Consider the following 19,732-nt stretch of genomic DNA (forward strand, 5'->3'; position numbering starts at 1 on the left):
TGCTGCCAGCGGGATTCAGGGAGGTCACCATACCCAATAGGGGTGTGGCCATACCTGTAATCTGCAGCCGGTGAAATTGATTGCCAACCTTGAAAGTGAACCCGAGGTCGCAATCAATGTAGCTGGTAAAACTTTAAACTTTCTTGTAGACACAGGGGCGGCCAAGTCAGTGATAAATTCGACAGTGGGCATGAAAACCACTGGTAGGACAATTCCAGCCATGGGAGTAACAGGAGTAGTCCAGCACTACCCTGTTAGCAAACCAGCCGAGATTACAATAGGGCCTTTGCATACCAAGCATTCCTTTTTGCTGGCTGCATCGGCACCAACCAATCTCCTGGGAAGAGACTTACTGTGTAAAATGGGGTGCGTCATTTATTGTACTCCTGAAGGTGTATTCTTGGACATACCTGAGAAACACGCTCAGGAAGTGCGAGACATGTTAGACTCCCCATCAAAATTAATGTCACATACCATTATGACAAATAGGAATCCATCCCAAATAGAAGAGATGACATCTCAGATACCAGAGTCACTTTGGACAAAAGACGGACAGGACACTGGATTAATGGCAAACGTAGCTCCAGTAGTGGTACAAGTAAAAGATGGTAGGATAGCTCCAAAAATCCCACAATATCCTCTGAAGCCAGAGGTGGAGTTAGGAGTTTACCCAGTAATAGAGCGCTTGCTACAACAGGGCATTCTAGTAAGAACGTCCAGCACTGCCAATAGTCCCATCTTCCCTGTTAAGAAGAGTGGGGGGAGGGGTTACAGGCTAGTGCAGGATCTAAGGGGGATTAACAAAATAGTTGAGAGTCAGTTCCCCGTAGTGCCAAATCCAGCTGTCATCCTAATGCAAATCCCTCACACTGCCAAATTTTTCACTGTTATTGACCTCTGCTCCGCTTTCTTTTCGGTACCTCTGCACCCTGACAGCCAATATTTGTTTGCATTCACATACAGAGGAGTCCAATACACGTGGACTCGATTACCCCAAGGTTTCATAGATAGTCCAAGTATATTTTCTCAGGCTTTGCATGATTGTTTACAGTCTTTCCAACCAGACAGTGGATCAGTATTGATACAGTATGTGGACGATTTATTACTGTGTTCAGATTCACTGGAAGCATCTCTGAAGGATACGAAACAGCTCCTGTTTCATCTTTCAGACACCGGACACAAGGTTTCCAAAGACAAGTTGCAATTATGCCAAACTAATGTAAAATATTTGGGACACTGTCTAACACAAGGACTGAGACACCTGACCGCTGATAGAATCCAAGCAATTAGAGACATGACACTGCCACAAACCCAGCAACAGATCAGGACGTTTTTAGGAATGTGTGGGTATTGCCGTAATTGGATCCCAGGGTTTTCCATATTGACGTTACCTTTGCAGGAAATGGTCTCCTCAAACAAACCTGATAGGATCTCGCATACAGACGAATCCGAAACAGCATTTGAGAGACTCAAACAGTGCCTAACGCAGGCGCCAGCACTAGGTATGCCAGACTATGGGAAACCCTTTGAACTATACGGAACAGAAAGTGCTGGTTGTGCAGCAGGTGTACTAACCCAAAAACACGGTGATGCCAACAGGCCAGTTGCATACTACAGCGCTCAGCTAGACACGGTAGCGCGATCCCTCCCCACATGCTTGCGAAGCGTTGCGGCGATAGCATTGCTAGTGACAAAAAGCGAAGACGTCGTGCTAGGCCACAACCTCACAATCCATACGCCACATGCAGTATCAGCCTTATTGAATTCTGCCCAAACCAGACACGTCTCATCAGCGAGGTTTACAAGATGGGAATTGGCACTAATGGCCCCCGTAAACATCACCATAAGGAGATGCAGTGCATTAAATCCTGCAACATATCTCCCAGGTGTGCCTGGTCAGGCACAAAGGGTGGAAGGTGAGAGTGCTGGGGAAGGAGGATTCAATACAAAGGAAGATACACATGATTGTATGGAATATTTGACCCAAAATTTTACCGCAAGGCCTGACATCAGTGACAACCCACTGGAAGATGCAGAACTCACGTTCTACACGGACGGTAGTTGTCACAGACAGTCAGACTCGGGAGACTTGTGTACTGGATACGCAGTCGTAGATGACCAAGACACCATAGAAGCTGAACCGCTAGGCCCACCTCACTCAGCCCAGGTTGCTGAACTGGTCGCCCTAACCAGAGCATGTGAATTGGCTAAGGGTAAGTCAGCCAATATCTACACCGATTCTAGATACGCATTCGGGGTAGTCCATGATTTCGGAGCCCTATGGCGTCTCAGAAATTTCATGACGGCTGCTGGTACACCGGTAGCGCATGCAACTCACATAAAAAGGCTTCTAACAGCGATACAGGAACCCGACAGAGTGGCTGTTATCAAATGTAAAGCACATACATATAGCCAAGACCCGGTATCACTTGGTAACAGCCGAGCAGACGAAGCTGCTAAGTTAGCAGCTGCTACCCCCATACAGACAGACACCACACAACTGATGGTATTTAATACCATCAACACACAGAAGTTGTGTGAGATGCAGAATTTGTGTTCCACACAGGAAAAGGCAGTCTGGAAGGCAAAGGGATATGGCCAGGAGTCCTCAGGGCTCTGGACGGATGGACATGGTAAACCAGTGGCCCCCAGGACATACCTTCCATGTCTGGCTGAAGCAGCTCACGGGCTGACTCATCTAGGCAGGGAGGGGATGTGCAAATTGGTAAGAGCATACTGGTGCGCCCCAGGATTCTCCTCTCATGCGGGTAAAAGAGCAATGTCATGCCTTACCTGTCTGAGAAAGAATATTGGAAAAGCAATACCTACAGAACCATCCCATATCCCACCTGCCGGCGGCCCTTTCCAGGTAATACAAATTGACTTCATTCAATTACCCCCATGTCGAAATTTGAAATATGTACTTGTTTGTATAGATGTTTTCTCGAATTGGGTCGAAGCATTTCCAGCAGCTACAAATACCGCTATGTTTACAGCTAAGAAAATTGTGCAGGAATTTGTATGTAGATATGGTATCCCTAGAATCATTGAAAGTGATAGGGGTACCCATTTTACAGGTGATGTCTTTCAAGGAATGTGTAAGTTGATGGGAATTGATAGCAAGCTGCACACTCCGTACCGTCCACAGGCGAGTGCGAAGGTCGAAAGAGTGAACAGCACTATTAAAAATAAATTGAGTAAAGTGATGGCAGAGACAGGATTGACATGGCCAGAAGCTTTACCCATTGTATTGTACAGTATCAGAACCACTCCCAGGTCCCCTCTTAATCTGTCCCCTTTTGAAATCTTGTTTGGTCGACAACCGCATGTCATGATTAACCCTCAGGATGGTTTGAAATGTAACAATGAAGTAACTGTAAAGTACTTGATTAACATGAGTAAACAGTTGAGGAATCAAAATGATAATCTGAAGTTGGTGATTCCTGATTTACCAGATAGTAATTGTCATGACATTGAACCTGGGGATTATGTAATGATACGAAATTTTCTACGCTCAGGTTGTCTTATTGATAGATGGGAAGGACCATACCAGGTCTTATTGACTAGCACCACAGCATTGAAGGTTGCTGAGAGAGAGACTTGGGTCCATTCATCCCACTGCAAAAAGGTTGCTGATCCAGAGAAGTCCCGTGATAAGGAACAGACGGTAGAGGTTGTATCACTGGAGTGTCTGTTCCAGGAGGACTGAGGCGGCACCTGAGCCTTGAAGACCGAAAGCAGTTGTTGACCCCCTTCTCCCTTTTATTGTTTTCTCCACTTCCCATCCCCCTCTCCCTTGAAATTTCTTTTCCCCCCTTCTCATACTTCTCCATTTCCTCCTCAAAGATGGACTTGCCCCAAGAGACTGTGATCCGGATTTTGATGTTAACCATGATGTTGACCAGAGCAGTCTGTTCCGGCGAGAGTACCATAGAGGTCGAGAGAGGTTCTGGAATGGGTTCCGATTATGATGATGGAGGCGCAGTTTTCCAAGATCAACCAAGCCAACAAGCAAAGGCGAGTATCAGAAAACGATCCGATAGAAGAAATTGTGATGGATTGTTAGCTGAAGAAAACTGTATCTGTAGGCTCTGTGACAATTTGATTGAGGATGGGTGCATAAAGAAATGCCAATCCAGTTTTAATATCCATATGGACCGGCATCCATTGAGTGACTATCACTCCTTAGTGGGTAACGTATTAAACCAAACAGATTGTTGGGTATGCTCTCAAGTACCTCAGGGTCATAGCAAATCAGGGCTAGTGCCATTTCCTTTAACGTTAGGGGAGGTACTTGAGCTAAGTGGTGGGAGACCGGTGGACCGGAGGTTTAACATCTCCAGCCCTCCTAGTTTGAAGCTCCACCAATACCATGTGGATAGGTCCCTCTTATGTTTTAACATCTCCAATCCCAGAAAGCCGGGAAATTGGGAAGTATCATGGAGTAACCACACCATGACCTTTTCACATAGAGCAGATAGAATGCCTACAGATACAGAGCTTGTACGCCACATAGCCAGTAGAGGAAAATCTTTCCGGTATCGATATACCTTAGGAAATAGGATTACTAGAGTTGGAGAGGTATCACCAGGATACTGTGCACACATCGTACAAACTGATACGTGCATTAAGCAGATGGAAGAATTAGGGTCAGGAGAGTTCACCTGGAAGGTGTGTAACATGGTAATGTCTTTCTCCGTCCCATATGTTCTCCCCGATGATGCATATTTCATATGCGGGAGAAAGGCGTACAAGTGGCTTGCCCCAAACTCTGAAGGATTGTGTTATATTGGAAAAGTATTGCCTGAAGTGATGACTGTTACACATGACAAAATGAAGGACATACACCGTGGTGCCCAAGCTCCTTATACTCACACTCATTACGAGCACCGAGTTAAAAGGCAACTGTCAGAAAGGTTAGAGCACCCGGCCTCTGATCTTATCCATGAATCCACCGGGATTCAGGTTCTGGTAGCGTTAGATTTCACTCGCACCGCTCGAGGAGTGATGAATTATAGATACATTTCCGCACTCGCCAATTTGTTAGATAATATCACTGAAATGTATGATGACACATTCAGATACACTGGAAGAGAACTTCAAGCTTATAAAACAGAACTAGTTCAGCATAGGATGGTTCTTAATTATCTTACAGCAGTAACAGGCGGATATTGTGTTACATTGGCAACACAGTACGGCATAAAGTGTTGCACGTATATCACCAATAGCACCGAGGATCCGGTAGAGGTCATAGACCAAAAGATGGACGATATTCTCCAATTGAAGTGGGAATTTCGTCGAAAACACAATCTCACCCTTGCTGCTGTAGGTAATGAGCTGACTGGTTGGGTGTCATGGTTGAACCCGCGAAATTGGTTCTCCGGTTTAGGAGACTGGGCTCAAGGAGTCATAATGGATGTTGGAAAGTTCCTCCTATGTATCTTAGGTGTTGTTATATCTATTGGATTGATATTTAGATGCGGGCAGGCTTTAATGAGGTGCAAACAAAGTACAAAAGTGATGAGCTTGAGGAGTGAGGAAACTGTAATTAACCTGGATTTGATTTATGACCCAATGATAGAAACCAGAATGTGATGAAAATGCGATTATACGGTCCGTTTCTTTCACCTGTTTTTCTGCTTTTCTCCAAGATACAAAGACCCCCTTGGACGAGGAAGTTGACGAGACACTATACAGACAACAGACAAGCACCAAAGATGAAGTTTTGACAACCTATGATATGGACACTTGATGAACTTTGCCATGGATCCCCAGTTTCCCTAGTATTTTTAAACTCACGCTAGCCCAACATTTTTGTAAATCTGATGGCACTGACAAAGCTTGTTGCTCATGCCTAAGGAGCAAAACAGCGCAAAGAAGACGACTTTCAACCGATACCGAACAAAACTTCGACGACAGATGTACATTTACCTGACATAGAATATCATTGCATTTTCCATAAGTGTTCTTCATCTTCATCTCTACAACCCTCAGGTAATAACACACATAGTATAGGGAATACAGGCACAGATATCAGCAACCACATACTTCCCCCATTCATGTATCATCAACTAAAATGTGCATCCCCATTTTGTTACAACTGAAAGCCGAAATGAGCTCGGTAAAGTTTGACAGCCCATCCACAGACCTGTACCACGGGATAAGAAGGAATTCAAATGTATACTTCGCAATACCTCGAAGCTTGATTTACAACACGTACGGCACGATGATACATGACCCCCCAAACATGGACTCATACACACATGCTTCTGCTATCACACTAGGTCATACCCTCTTCACACCTACTCCTCTCTCCTCCCTTACCCAACCATGGAAATGAATTAACCCCTGACATATATTTTTCTCCTTTTGAAATGTTTTCAGGAAGTGGCAGTTATTATTGACTGCCAAAGGGTGGACTGTCAAAGTCAGAAAAATATCTCTATGCACGTTGCCATATTTGCACCGCACACTGGTCTGCGCTGCGCATGCGTACGCTCTCCCGTGAAGGCGCATACCCGCAATAGCGTGCACCCGCGGGCGCACGGTATGCGTATTTACGGTAGAGTTTATGTAATCGTAGCGTGCGACTCATTCGTTACATATTTTCAGTAATAATGTAGTTTGTAGATCATGGTCCCTTTGATAGATTCTGAAAGTTTGGTTAATATAGAATGTCCCTGAGCTGAGGAATCCCTCTTTGTATCGTAGGAAGGGTCTAACAGGAGTCATGCAGTAGTGTTTGGTACCCCTCGGAAGAGTATTTAAGTAGCAATATTCCGGTGTTGGTTTGGAGCGTATTAATCGCTCGTGCGAATAGTTATGGACATAAGAAGTTTATGTCCATTTCTATTATTTACTCATACTCAGGTATGCGGCGGGAAACCTAGTTCCCCACCCACCTGAGCTGTTTGAGATCGTCACAGCCCACCTGTATGAATCAACCTATGACCTTTTGTTATGATACAGGGCCGAATTCCGACGTCCAATGGACAATGGGATTGTAGGGACTGTAAGATTGCATTGTGTGTGGGGCATAAATAGGCAGGCCGACCACATCCAGCTCTCACTCTCTTCAACGGTTCTCATTGCTGAAAATCGGGTGCTGGATGTCCAGGCGCATGCGATCGTTTACCCTTGTGCGTAAGTTTCTCTCCGTAATCATTGTCTTTCTGTGAGCCATTTCTCTCATATATATATATATCTCTCTCTCTCTCTCTCTCTCTCTTTTCCTTCTCTCGTATCTCCCATTGACTAGTATTGTATTGTATTAGATCAGCATAGCATTGTATTGTATTTCTTGTATAGTTATTTGGTTAGGAAGTCTCTGTTATATTGTAGTGTATCATTTGTACTGTGATTCTTTTTGCAAGTATAATAGTTATAATACAGATAATAGGCTTTGGACCCTAAACCAGTATCTGTGTATTTTCTCATAGTTTTAAGTGTTCACTTGAGCGTCGGTGACGCTCAAGCAGCTTTGTAGTTAGTCAGGTTACACAAGGTTGCACTTACACCCTGTATTCACATTAAGGTATTCTGTGTATTTCATTAATAAAAGGTTTAGACATAAAGGTATAGCGTTGTGAGCGTCTGCGCCGCTGGTGATCTCCTCGTGGTCTCGAGCGTCCGCTACGCCATAGCGAATCATTACGTTAGTCATAGCCAGCAGAGTGCTTGTCTGTGATCTCTGGGCCGTGAGCGAACGTGACGCTTGAGCGTCTCGCCTACGGCTGAGCGATCGTTACGCAACTTGCGTACCCTTACGGTACTTCTTAAGTAAACAGCGTACAGTGTTCTTAGACCTCATAAAGGGTTGTATATACGATAAATATTTAGCTTTATCAATACATGTGGGTATTATACACCTGTGCAGCAGTATATTCATGTGGGTATTATACACAGGTGCAGCAGTATATACATGTGGGGATTATACACAAGTGCAGTGGTATATACATGTGGGCATTATACACAGGTGCAGCGGTATACACATGTGGGCATTTTACATAGGTGCAGCAGTATATACATGTGGGCATTATACACAGGTGCAGCGGTATATACATTTGGGCATTATACACAGATGCAGCAGTATATACTGCTGGAAATTTGGTGAGCTTTGATCAGAGATGTGTGATCAGGGTAGGTCGGGGGGGGGGGGGAGGCACTATCTTACCTGTTATAGACTTTTTACTTCAGAGTTTTGACTATAAAAACTATTCAAATAATACAAAGAATTTATATCTAGTATATTCATTGTATTTTTATATAATTTTTATAGTCAAAACTCTGGACTATACAGTATAAGAGGAGAGGCTCTGCTGTACCTCACCGCACCTCACTGCTGCCGGATACGTGCAGCGCCATCTTTTCACTGTTAGAGCGTAACTTTGCTCCGGGGAGACCCCGTGACCGCCGCTACAAAGCCACTGCCAATACCACTATACAAATCCTGGTTCAACGTGCATCCGCACCGCTGCCCACTAGCCAGATAGTCAGTGACTGGTGAGCTGTATACCACCCACACCACGACCAGTGTGTATTACTATGAGTAACGGCTGTACTGCAACTGCTACCAATATACCAGCCCATTGGTTACGTGCCGGGCTGTTAGTAGTCTTACGGCATTCGCTGGTGTGTACACCTACTCTGCCCCACCACCACCTGTACACACATATTCCAACATAATCAAATATTTGTGGAAGAGGAATATGGCTGTGATAGGAATAAACAGGTCCATAGTGTATAATGGTAATAGGCACATTGCAGGGTAATAGTTGTTTGAGTAAAATAGAGAAGGGGGCTCACGATCATAGTGAAGTTACATACAGGAGGAATAGGACGCAGGTCGCCAGATGGAATTTAGTTGCAGAGTGTCTGCATTCTGTGGTCTCTGCAAGATTTGCTGAAGACATGTCTGTGAGCTACAATGCTAGGGATCAGGGCAGCCTCAGGGGGGGGACTGCGGGGACTGGTTTCCCGGGCCCTTACAGTGAGTTACACGAGGCTATAAAACAACAGTGGGCTGATGTGCGGGAGGACACTGCTAAGAATACTAGGAGAATGGCTTCAGACCATATTTCTGCTTGGGGTGGGAGATGGTGAAGACTGGCCAGGTACTTCGACTGGTGTCTCAGTCGCATCTTAGTCCATCACCACCTTCCCCGGGTTCAGCAGCACATTATGAGAATCCATCATCTGAGGACACTGTGGGTGTTCATAATGGATACAGCAGGCTAGCGAGAAATCCAGTCATTTGCTGAGGTGAGTGGAAGGGGAGGTCCACAAAGAACCCTAGGTTGGGAACAGGATGATGTCAGAGATGAAGGTGCCTTGTCTGTAGACAGAAGCCTGTAGACTCTATCAGGCAAGGTATCATCAGGAGGTTACTTAGTTCTCTTAATTACCATATTCCTGGTGAAGGCCTGAGCATGAATGGTCCCGGTGGTCACAGTGCCTCAGAGGTCAGGCAGCGGACAGTGGGGTCCTGTAAGTACAGTAATAGGAAGAGAGCATCCTGGGAGTGAGGAGAGGCATTATATAATGTATCCAAGGGAAAGCTGCACAGTATGTAGGTTTAGATGTGAGTGATGGGGTCCCCTTAACGAAGAGGTTAAGGATTTATAGGGATGAGTATATACTGTAGAAATATATTTATTTTTGATCTAGAAGGAATGACAGCTGAAGAGAAGTGAATGATCATAAGAGGTGTTATGATAACGTGATCACCAGGATGTTTGGAAATTGATCCCAGACCATTGTCATTATAATTGGGTTCTTGTCAGCCCTGTGGATATCACGGGGTAAGCGTAAAGAACATTTAGGCTCAGGGCTAGTTGTGTTATGATGATAGGCAGAATAGCCACTGGGTGGAGGGCGGCTGGTATGGTGTAGACATTAGCCTCCTGATGAAGCTTGGATTTTCTGCAAAGAGTCGGCAATAGCTGTTGACAGGACCAGTCGGCACTTCCAGCAGCAGTGTAGTGTCAGCAGGGGTAAGGAGGGAAGTTATGGTAACCCAACGGTCAGGTTGTGGTGGGACCACACCAGGGAGGAGATATTCTGACAAGGGGCTGGCATTGTTATCACAAAATGGGGTGTTTGGAGCCCCTGTTAGGGAGGCTAGTGTACTGAAATGGCAGATGGCTACACACAGAGGTGGAGGACAAATTAATGATGGCGGTGGTCTTGTGTTGTATGTGGCCCCTTGGCCAGTATGTGTGTATTTGAAAAATGAGAGTTAGGAGCTGCTTGGTTGGTAGTTTATTTCTCTCCACTTTATCTTTCTCTAGGGCTAGTGCTTGGTGCCCATATACTTGTGCGATGCCCCATGACACAACATCGCGGGGCATCGCAACGGCAGTTCAGGTGCGCTGAAATCGCACCTGAACTGCCAAAGTGATTGCCATGCGATCATGCGATAGATCGCATGGTAATCACGTGATGGGCACGTCACCGCCGAGTGGGAGCGGCCTCCGTCCGCTGCCGGCGGGTGCCCATCGCGCATCGCAGTGCGATATATCGTATGTGTTTTTAAAACACATGCGATCGCACTGCGAGGCGATAAATATTAAGTGCGGCACATACTATCTTGAGACGCGAGATTCGACCAGCGTGCCCGCGCATCGCGTCGCAAGGTACCTAAAATGTGCACACAATCCTTCCATTTCTCTCACAGATGCGGTCTAAATCGAAGGTTAGCACCGATTATCTCACAAGTGTATGGGCTACAATAGACCCATTTATCTCTTTCAACTGATTCTCTCTCTTTGATATGTAAATCTCCCCCTTAGGGGTACATTTACTAAGCAGTGATAAGAGCGGAGAAGTGAGCCAGTCAAGAAGTGCCCATGGCAACCAATCAGCCCTGAAGTAACATCTATAATTTGCATACTATAAAATGATACAGAGCTCCTGATTGGTTGATGAGGAAATATCTCCACTGGCTCACTTCTCCGCTCTTATCACTGCTTAGTAAATGTCCCCCTTAGTTTGCTAACAACACATACAGAATAATTATATGAGCAAAGATCATAACTCAAAAAAATGTAAATCTGCACAGGATATGACAATTGTGATCCAGTGGATTGGAAATATTATCAAACCAACGTAATAGCCTACTATAATAATTAGTTCAGCAAATGGTTGGTGGTGCTCCCGGAAAATAGTTATAACAACTATGAAACAACGGGTATAGTCCTTTGAAGAAGAAAAAGGACAAAAAGCAACTATAGGCCTTTTCCAGGGCACACTTGAAAATTTGAAATGATGAATTATTAAAATATAACTTTTATTATTATATACTTAAAAAAGAGACCAGAGCAAGCATCTACAATTAGGGAACATTAATGTCCACAAGTACTAATGTACTGGATTATAGGCGAAATAATGGTGTGAGTGAGCGAAAATAAGTGATCCCTCATTCAATGAAATAATATACTATGCTTGTATTCTCTATAATAGAGATTTTGGTAGAATGAGGTCACTACCTCGGGTCTAATGTAGTCAATGAGTGCCAGAACTTGAAGTCAAGTTCCTGCCGTGGGTCCCAAAATTATGTTATGCGTTGGAGAATAAAATACCTACGGTACCTAGTATTCCCTGGTGGTTCCCCATCCAGGTACTAACCAGGCCCTGCAGTGCTTGGCTTCCAAGATCAGACGAGTTTGGGCATACTCAGTGCGGTCTGACCGTAGGTAAATCTGTCTCCTAGGCGCACCGTTTTCCGATTGTATTGGGACCCAAGATATAAATCACAGAATTAAATATTGGGTTTTTATGTGGTCAAAAATCAGACTGCCAGATTGTTGCTGGCGAATCTAGCAAATAACAGTCTATGTAAGAGGAGTAATGGTAGCCGCAAGATATCATTTACCATTGCATTTACTGATGATTGCGTATTTCCCTCATAGATGGGTGCACCAAGTTTAAATAAGCAGCAATATTGAATTGATGCTAAAGATCTCTCTGCTTCTCATACACTCATAACATGATTGTAGCAAGCAACAGGTACCACAGGAAATGCTTTAAACACTTTGAAATAAGGCGATAGTCTGGGCAAAAAAAGGGCCCAGTAATAGCCACAATTATTTGGAAGTAAAGCAGTATTTTCAATCCTATACAGTTTGAATGCTAAAGATCTTTCTGCTACCCATACATTTATAACAGAATCATAGCAGGCAATAGGTACCGCAGGAGATATTTTGAAACAATTTGAAATGAGGTAATAAAGCAAAAAAAGCCTGGCAATAACCACAAATATTTGGAAGTAAAGCAGTGTGTCAATACCAAATAATAGGGTCCAGTGTATTATCCAATATTGTAAATTCTGAGATTAATTGCTTAATAAGTGCATCAGTCCCTTGTATACAGATTCCTCTTTGTCCACCCTTGCATTGTAATCATATATCAATAATGGTATTTAGACATGCAAAGCCATAAATAGTATGAATATATCAAAATCTAAAGCTTTCAAAACGTCCCCTGCTAGCTGCGTGGTGAGTCCTAGGGCCGAAAAAGGGAAGAGCTAGGGCTGGGTGAGGGAACCCGTTTTCCGACCTAGGGCCGGTGGGTGTCTTACCCAACCTAGGCAGGATATCCGTGAGCCAGGGGAAAGGACAGGAGCTGAGGAGTGAGGCGCCGGCGGCCGCGGTCCGTACAACCGGAAGTTCGGGCATATTGATATATGGTCATAATGCAAGGGTGGACAAAGAGGAATCTGTATACAAGGTAGTGACCTCATTCTACCAAAATCTCTATTATAGAGAATACAAGCATAGTATATTATTTCATTGAATGAGGGATCACTTATTTTCGCTCACTCACACCATTATTTCGCCTATAATCCAGTACATTAGTACTTGTGGACATTAATGTTCCCTAATTGTAGATGCTTGCTCTCGTCTCTTTTTTAAGTATATAATAATAAAAGTTATATTTTAATAATTTCATCATTTCAAATTTTTCAAGTGTGCCCTGGAAAAGGCCTATAGTTGCTTTTTGTCCTTTTTCTTCTTCAAAGGACTATACCCGTTGTTTCAAAGATCATAACTCACCTTGGGGCAGATGTATTAAGCCTGGAGAAGTGTTAAAGCAGTTATAAGTGCAAGGTGATAACGCATCAGCCAATCATTGCGAATTTGAAAAATGACAGTTAGGAGCTGATTGGCTGGTGCGTTATCACCTTCCACTTATCACTGCTTTATCACTTCTCCAGATTTTGGGGGGCATGTACTAAGCAGTGATAAAAGTGGAGAAGTTGCCCATGGCAACCAATCAGCTGCTCTGTATACTTTTATAGTATGCAAATTCTAAATGTTACGTCAATGCTGATTGGTTGCCATGGGCAACTTCTCCACTGGCTCACTTCTCCACATTTACCACTGCTTAGTACATCCCCCCCTTAATACATCTGCCCCCTTGTTTTCCTCAGTCATAGTAACCACACTAACAAGATAAACTGTAGCCATTGTTATTCATGTTTCTTATGCAGCGCTCAAACTTTATCATCAGTTAACTGTTACCTAGAAGACTGCAATATTGTTGCCATAGTAGTAAATAGGGAAAGGAAGGTGAGCAGAGATCTGAGACTATTTTTGTTTCAAATAAAAGCAGCAATCCCACATACTGTAGATTTTATTTCTGTACAAGGCAAGTAAAGCACCTTTGAAGCTTACATTTCACAGCAATTTTTCTTACCACTCCTGCTTCAAATCTCCTTTTTAAAATCTCTCTTTGGGATAACAGGATGGCTGCCAGGCTCAGGCACAGTTAGCTACTGTGCACAGGCACATCCTCTCAGAGGGGTACATTTCCCAAATCTTCTAAAAAAGATCATTGCTGGTGTTGCCTATACAACCAGATTCTTTCTATCATTTTCTAGAATTCAATACTACAGTCACCACCACTTTTCATTTTGAAAGACCTTAGTAAATCTACTCTATAGTGTAAGCATGTCATGTTATATGAGAGAAGGAAGACAAGGAAATCACAGTGAAAACAGAGCTCAGAGGGGCATTCCAAAGCCTCTCTGCTCTCAGCATCATGTGCCACGCAACTGTGGTTGCCGTGACATTCACATAACACTGAAAATCTCTGGAGAATTATCAGTCATTAATAACAACCTGATCACAAGTAAACAAGGTAATTACCAAGCTGTTTCTTATAGCCCGCCGCATTGATTTATTGTAAAAACACACACCTGTTTCTACATACGATTGCTGCTTTAATTGATAGTTGCTGACTGAAATTTTCAACACACAAGGGGAACAGAAAGACTTTTAATATACGCTTACGTTTCATCCAGAAGGCAACAAAAAGGTAATTACAATGAAATCAATTGCAATTATTTTATTATCAACCCAGGGATTCAAATTGAAAACGAAAAACAAAAAGTCTCCTGTTTCCTTTGAAACCGCATTAACTGCGCAAATACTCTTTTCCTACATTCAGAGTTTGCCAGGGCGCACTGAGGTTGCCACGTCCACAGATTTATATATGAAGGACGCATTGTGCTCTGGCGAAATTGTTTTATTTTTGCTTATGTTTCCATTTAATTATCTTTTATTGAATATGACTGTATTACTGGTTTTATGGCGTTAATTTCTCTGCAAGAAAGCAAAGAAAACATTTCTCTGCTCCGTCATCCACTGGGCGCCTGCCAAATCACTAAAGTTTATTTCGTGACTCCTATTTGCATAACTCTAATAGCGTCTAATAACATTTTCTACTTCAGTCAGATTTGAAAAGGTACTTGAAAAGGAAATTATACCCAAAATAAGTTGGACTTAATTACCTTTCAGAAAGTGCAATCTCTCCTGTCACCGCTCTATCTGATATATTTGCAGCTGCAAACTTTCATTTTGTTTTAGGAAAACACTAAAGATGATCTAAGGCTTCATTTTCTGCTGCCCGTTGTGCTGTAGCTACAAGAGCACCTGTGATTGGCTGGGTCTCACAGGGGTCTGCCGGTAACAATGGGGCACTGACGGGGGATATCCCTGCAGACAGGTGAAGAGAGTCCATACAGAAGGGATTGCCAAACAGTCCCTTTCGGCGCAACGAGTCCCCTGAGACTCTGCTAGCGTCAAGCAGGGCCGTAACTACGTGTGTGCCAGGTGTGCCTGGCACACAGCACAGTCGTCCTGAGGGCACAACTGCCCGTATTGCCTAAAGCCAGCGACATTGTAATGAGTCAAACTGACTCATTACAAGGCGCCTGTGTGCCGGATCGAGGAGAGGAGCAGCTGAGAAGGAAGAGGAGGGAGCCGCAGTAGTGCACTGTAATTGGTGGCGGTGCCGCTGCAGCTGTCCCTCTCCTTCCACATAGGCTGGCTGCTGCTGCTCTGAATGCTGAGTTGCGCTTCCCTCATCCCAGCATTCACAGCGGCGGAGGCTAGCCAATGTGGAAGGAGAGGGACAGCTGCATGCGGTGGCGCCACCAATTACAGTGCGCTGCTGCGGCTACCTCCTCCCCCTCCCTGGAATCTGCCAGCAGCTGCACCGAGGAGCCTGAATGTGTAAGAAGTGGATGCTTCTGCCGTAATGTGTAAGAAGGGGATGCTGTCTGCAGTAATGCATAAGAAGGAAACACCGTCTGCCGTAATGCAGAAAAAGGGGACGCCGTCTGCCGTCATGTGTAAAAAGGGGACGCTGTCTGCCATCATGTGTAAAAAGGGGACGCTGTCTGCCGTCATGTGTAAAAGGTGGATGATGTCTTTCATAATGTGTAAAAAGGGGACGATGTCTGCCGTAATGTGTAAAAAGGGGACGATGTCTGCCGTAATGTGTAAAAAGGGGACGATGTCTGCCGTAATGTGTAAAAGGTGGATGATGTCTTTCATAATGTGTAAAAAGGGGACGATGTCTGCCGTAATGTGTAAAAAGGGGACGATGTCTGCCGTAATGTGTAAAAGGTGGATGATGTATTTCATAATGTGTAAAAAGGGGACGATGTCTGCCGTAATGTGTAAAAAGGGGACGCTGTCTGCCGTCATGTGTAAAAAGGGGACGATGTCTGCCGTAATGTGTAAAAAGGGGACGATGTCTGCCGTAATGTGTAAAAGGTGGATTATGTCTTTCATAATGTGTAAAAAGGGGACGATGTCTGCCGTAATGTGTAAAAGGAGAATCTGTCTGTCGTAATGTGTAAAATCGTCTCTACCTAGTGTAGTGGCGCTACTGTCCGGCGTAATATGAATAATGGAGACTACTGTGCACCGTAATATGAATTGGTATTATAATATTTTGGGCCACACCCCTTCCCCATGAAGCCACGGACCTATATTTTTTGCGTGCGCCTAAGGCGCACACTGCCCCTATTTTGCATACAGGGAGGGGGGGCACCAATGCCGTTTCTTGCACAAAGCGCTAAAATGTCTAGTTACAGCACTGGCGTCAAGCTTCTTTTCTTCTCTTGCTGGAGACTGTCCTAATTAATTTGATATGCGACGCTTGTATATCTGTGCAGTGGTGCACGCAGGGGAGGTTTCTGAGTACCCAGAGACCCCCCTGACTTTTTTTTCAATGATGGCGCATTATTAGTCTCCGCACCTCATGGCAAAATGCAACGATTCACTGATCAGTGGTGAGGGGGCGGGGCCAATATTACAGGATTCCATTAGATTAATGTCATTTTGGCCTCATCCCAACCGAAATCTGCATGTGGGAGGGGCCTGAAGACATTCAACCCAGTCCCGCCCCCATCTACGCAGAGCTGCATGCATGGTATTTGTTTGTGTGTGTGTGTGTGTGTGTGTGTTTGTGTGTCTGTGTAATGTATGACATATAAGGTGTGCTCTATCTATCTATCTATCTATCTATCTATCTATCTATCTATCCAAGGGACCATCTGTAAAAAGCCAGGTGTAGGACTGGTCATGAGGAGAGATTTACTATGTGGCAGCTTCTCGGTGTGTTTAAGCCCAACATCTACAACGGCAGTGATTTTAAAAGCAAAGCGGGATGCGTTTTGCTTTTAATATTATTGCAATTTAACATTTTGTGCTTATAAATGCCCGAGAAGAGGGGGCTTGCAAATGCGGCCTCCAGTAAATTTGCCCCACAAGTAAAATGATGAACAGTTATGTGACCCCCCCCCCCTCCCCTTCCTCCCCTTGGCCTTGCATCAGGGGTATAATTATTCACACTTGCGTGCGACTCTTGTGAGAACGGCTCCAGAGGTGTGGCTGCAGCTCAGTTCAAAATTCAAATAGGGGAGGCACAGCAACTGCCAGTCAGTCAGTTTGAAATGGCAGTTGGTGACAGTTGGTGGCAGTTGGTGACAGTTGGTGTGTCTCACCTATTTGAAAATTGAACTGATCTGCAGCCCCTGCCACTGCCCACCATGCGATCCTGTGGATTGTAGGTGAGTACACAGTGCACTTGCATGGTTCACAGGCAGGCTAAGTCGCGGCAATTGACTTGCGCTGGCCGGGGCTCATCTCTATAGAACGAACAGTAACTATTATAAAAACGACCATTACTGCACAAATATCCACAAACTCTCTCCTGGTTGTAGCAAGACCATGATTTAAAGTGGGGAAGGCGGGGCTAACTGAGCGTTCACAGTGGGGAAGGCGGGGCTAACTGTGCATTCACAGTGGGGAAGGCGGGGCTAACTGCGTTCACAGTGGGGAAGACGGGTCTAACCAACACTGTAGGTGATTATGCTAAATCCTTGGTAAGATGGCTGCTGTCTGCATCTGCATATTTTCAAACCATTTTGCAGAAAACATATCAGTCCTATGCAATGAATGTCTAATCATCTCTAATTAATTTTGTACAATTCATAAGGGGATTTGGAAAGATTGTTATTCTGCTGCTGCCGCATGGTTGGAAAGAGCCCACCGTGAACGGAAATCAAATCCAGACTTTGAAAACACAGTAGAGGTTTTATTTCACTGCACAATGCAGATTAGACCTGCTCTTATTGGAACCAAAAATAACAAGAATTATAATTACTATGGGTATAACTAAGATGGGAAAAGCTAAACTGAACGAGGTGAAAAAGGGGTATAGAAACAGGTGATGAAACGTGTAGGGTGACACTGACATGTTCTGCTTGGGAAGGGACAGAAGGTTGGGGGCAAGCTGTATAAAGGGGGGTGTCTAGTAGAGGCAGAGGCTCCCTGGAGGTAAATCTGCTGCTGTTACTGGGTTATTATTATAAAGTGTTATAGCATTGTTATATCACCAGTGGTACTGTATCAGAGATCGTCACAAGAGAACCAGCATTTGTGTACTAAACTTTGCCACTTAATTTCAGTTCCCCATTCACATGTACTGCAGGACAGGTTTTCTAGAAGCACTCTGCATTAGGAGCTGGAGCCGCCATCTTGCTCTAGTTTAGAACGATACAGTCAACCAGCGTCTATTGTGATGCAAGTTATACCAGTCTCAGCATGCATTGATGTTCCTGTCTATGGTACTGCACGCCTCAGCACATCCGCTGTACCTGTCTATGGTGGTGCCAGAAGTTATACTAGTTTCAGCAGGTTCTCCTGATCCTAGCTATGGTATGACAAGGTTACTCCAGTCTCAGCATGCATTGATGTTCCTGTCTTCAGTGGTTATGGATCAATAGGTCAACATGGATTAGGTTGCCAGTCAATAAGTTGACCACTATTGGTTGACTTTGACATGGTTGACACATGGAAAAGCTCAACACATTAAAATGGTCAATACTGGATAGGTCGACACATGCAAAGGTCGACATGACATTTTTACACTTTTTTGGTGCCGTTACTTGCTTAGCATGACCAGAAACTGCAATTAGTGCCTGTTACTTGCTCCACTAATCATATTCCACGTGGATGGTAAAGTACTGTGTGAAAAAGTTACAAATTTAAAAAAATTAAAAAGTCATATCGACCTCTTCATGCGTTGACCTTTCCCGTATCGACCATTTTAACATGTCAACCTTTTTCATGTGTCGTCCATGTCAATGTTGACCAATAATGGTCGAACTATTGACTGCCGACCTAATCAACATCGACCTACCACTCGGATACCATCTCAAGTGTTCTACAAGTCTCAACCCTGTACCAGCATTTTTTGCAAGTCTTCCGTTGCTCCGGCTTGGAGCACTACACATTTCAGCCAGCTTCCTGTTGCCAATCTCCTCCTGAGAAGTCTACATTTATTCTGCGTTCCATGGCAAGTGTCACCTCCCTGAGCTTACAGACTGTCCTCAGTCCGTCCCCGGTGTGGTAATCATCTCCTGCCTGCAGTATTGTGTTCACCCTGCACTTCTCCTGTTGGGCTGAGTGTGCTACAACACACCATTTATTCTGTAGTACATTAACTGCCTAAAGGATTCTACTTGTCTTGTCTATTGGACACTATGACTCCATCACATGATGATATTCTCCAGCCCTGGTGGTAAATGTGACTCTCTCTGTGTCTGACCATTTATCCTGCGGTAAATAAAGATACTTTTCTATGGAGAGGAACGTTCTCAGACCTCCTAGTTTTCTCTTCCCACCATCCAGCGGTATTAACACCTTGGCCACTGCTACATGTCCAGAACAAACACAAATTCACATACTGTAGGGGGTCATTCCAAGTTGATCACTTGCTGACGTTTTTCGCAGCGCAGCGAACAGGTTACTACTGCGCATGCATATGCACCGCAATGCGCAGGCACGTTGTACGGCTACAAAGCGGATCGTTGCTGAGCAATGGATTTAACGAAGAATCTATTCGCACAGCCGATCGCAAGAAGATTGACAGGAAG

The 19,732-nt window shown here is 44.4% G+C and overlaps 1 protein-coding gene and 1 pseudogene across 1 annotated transcript in view; both read right to left on the bottom strand.

The window, feature by feature from the left end:
• LOC135056898 (VPS10 domain-containing receptor SorCS3-like) overlaps positions 1-19,732 on the bottom strand; it is a 1,027,710-nt gene that overhangs the window by 715,864 nt on the left and 292,114 nt on the right.
• Positions 11,577-11,695, bottom strand: LOC134895273 (5S ribosomal RNA; annotated as a pseudogene).

This window comes from Pseudophryne corroboree, chromosome 3, assembly GCF_028390025.1.
Source record: "Pseudophryne corroboree isolate aPseCor3 chromosome 3, aPseCor3.hap2, whole genome shotgun sequence".
In the NCBI taxonomy this organism is placed as follows: domain Eukaryota; kingdom Metazoa; phylum Chordata; class Amphibia; order Anura; family Myobatrachidae; genus Pseudophryne; species Pseudophryne corroboree.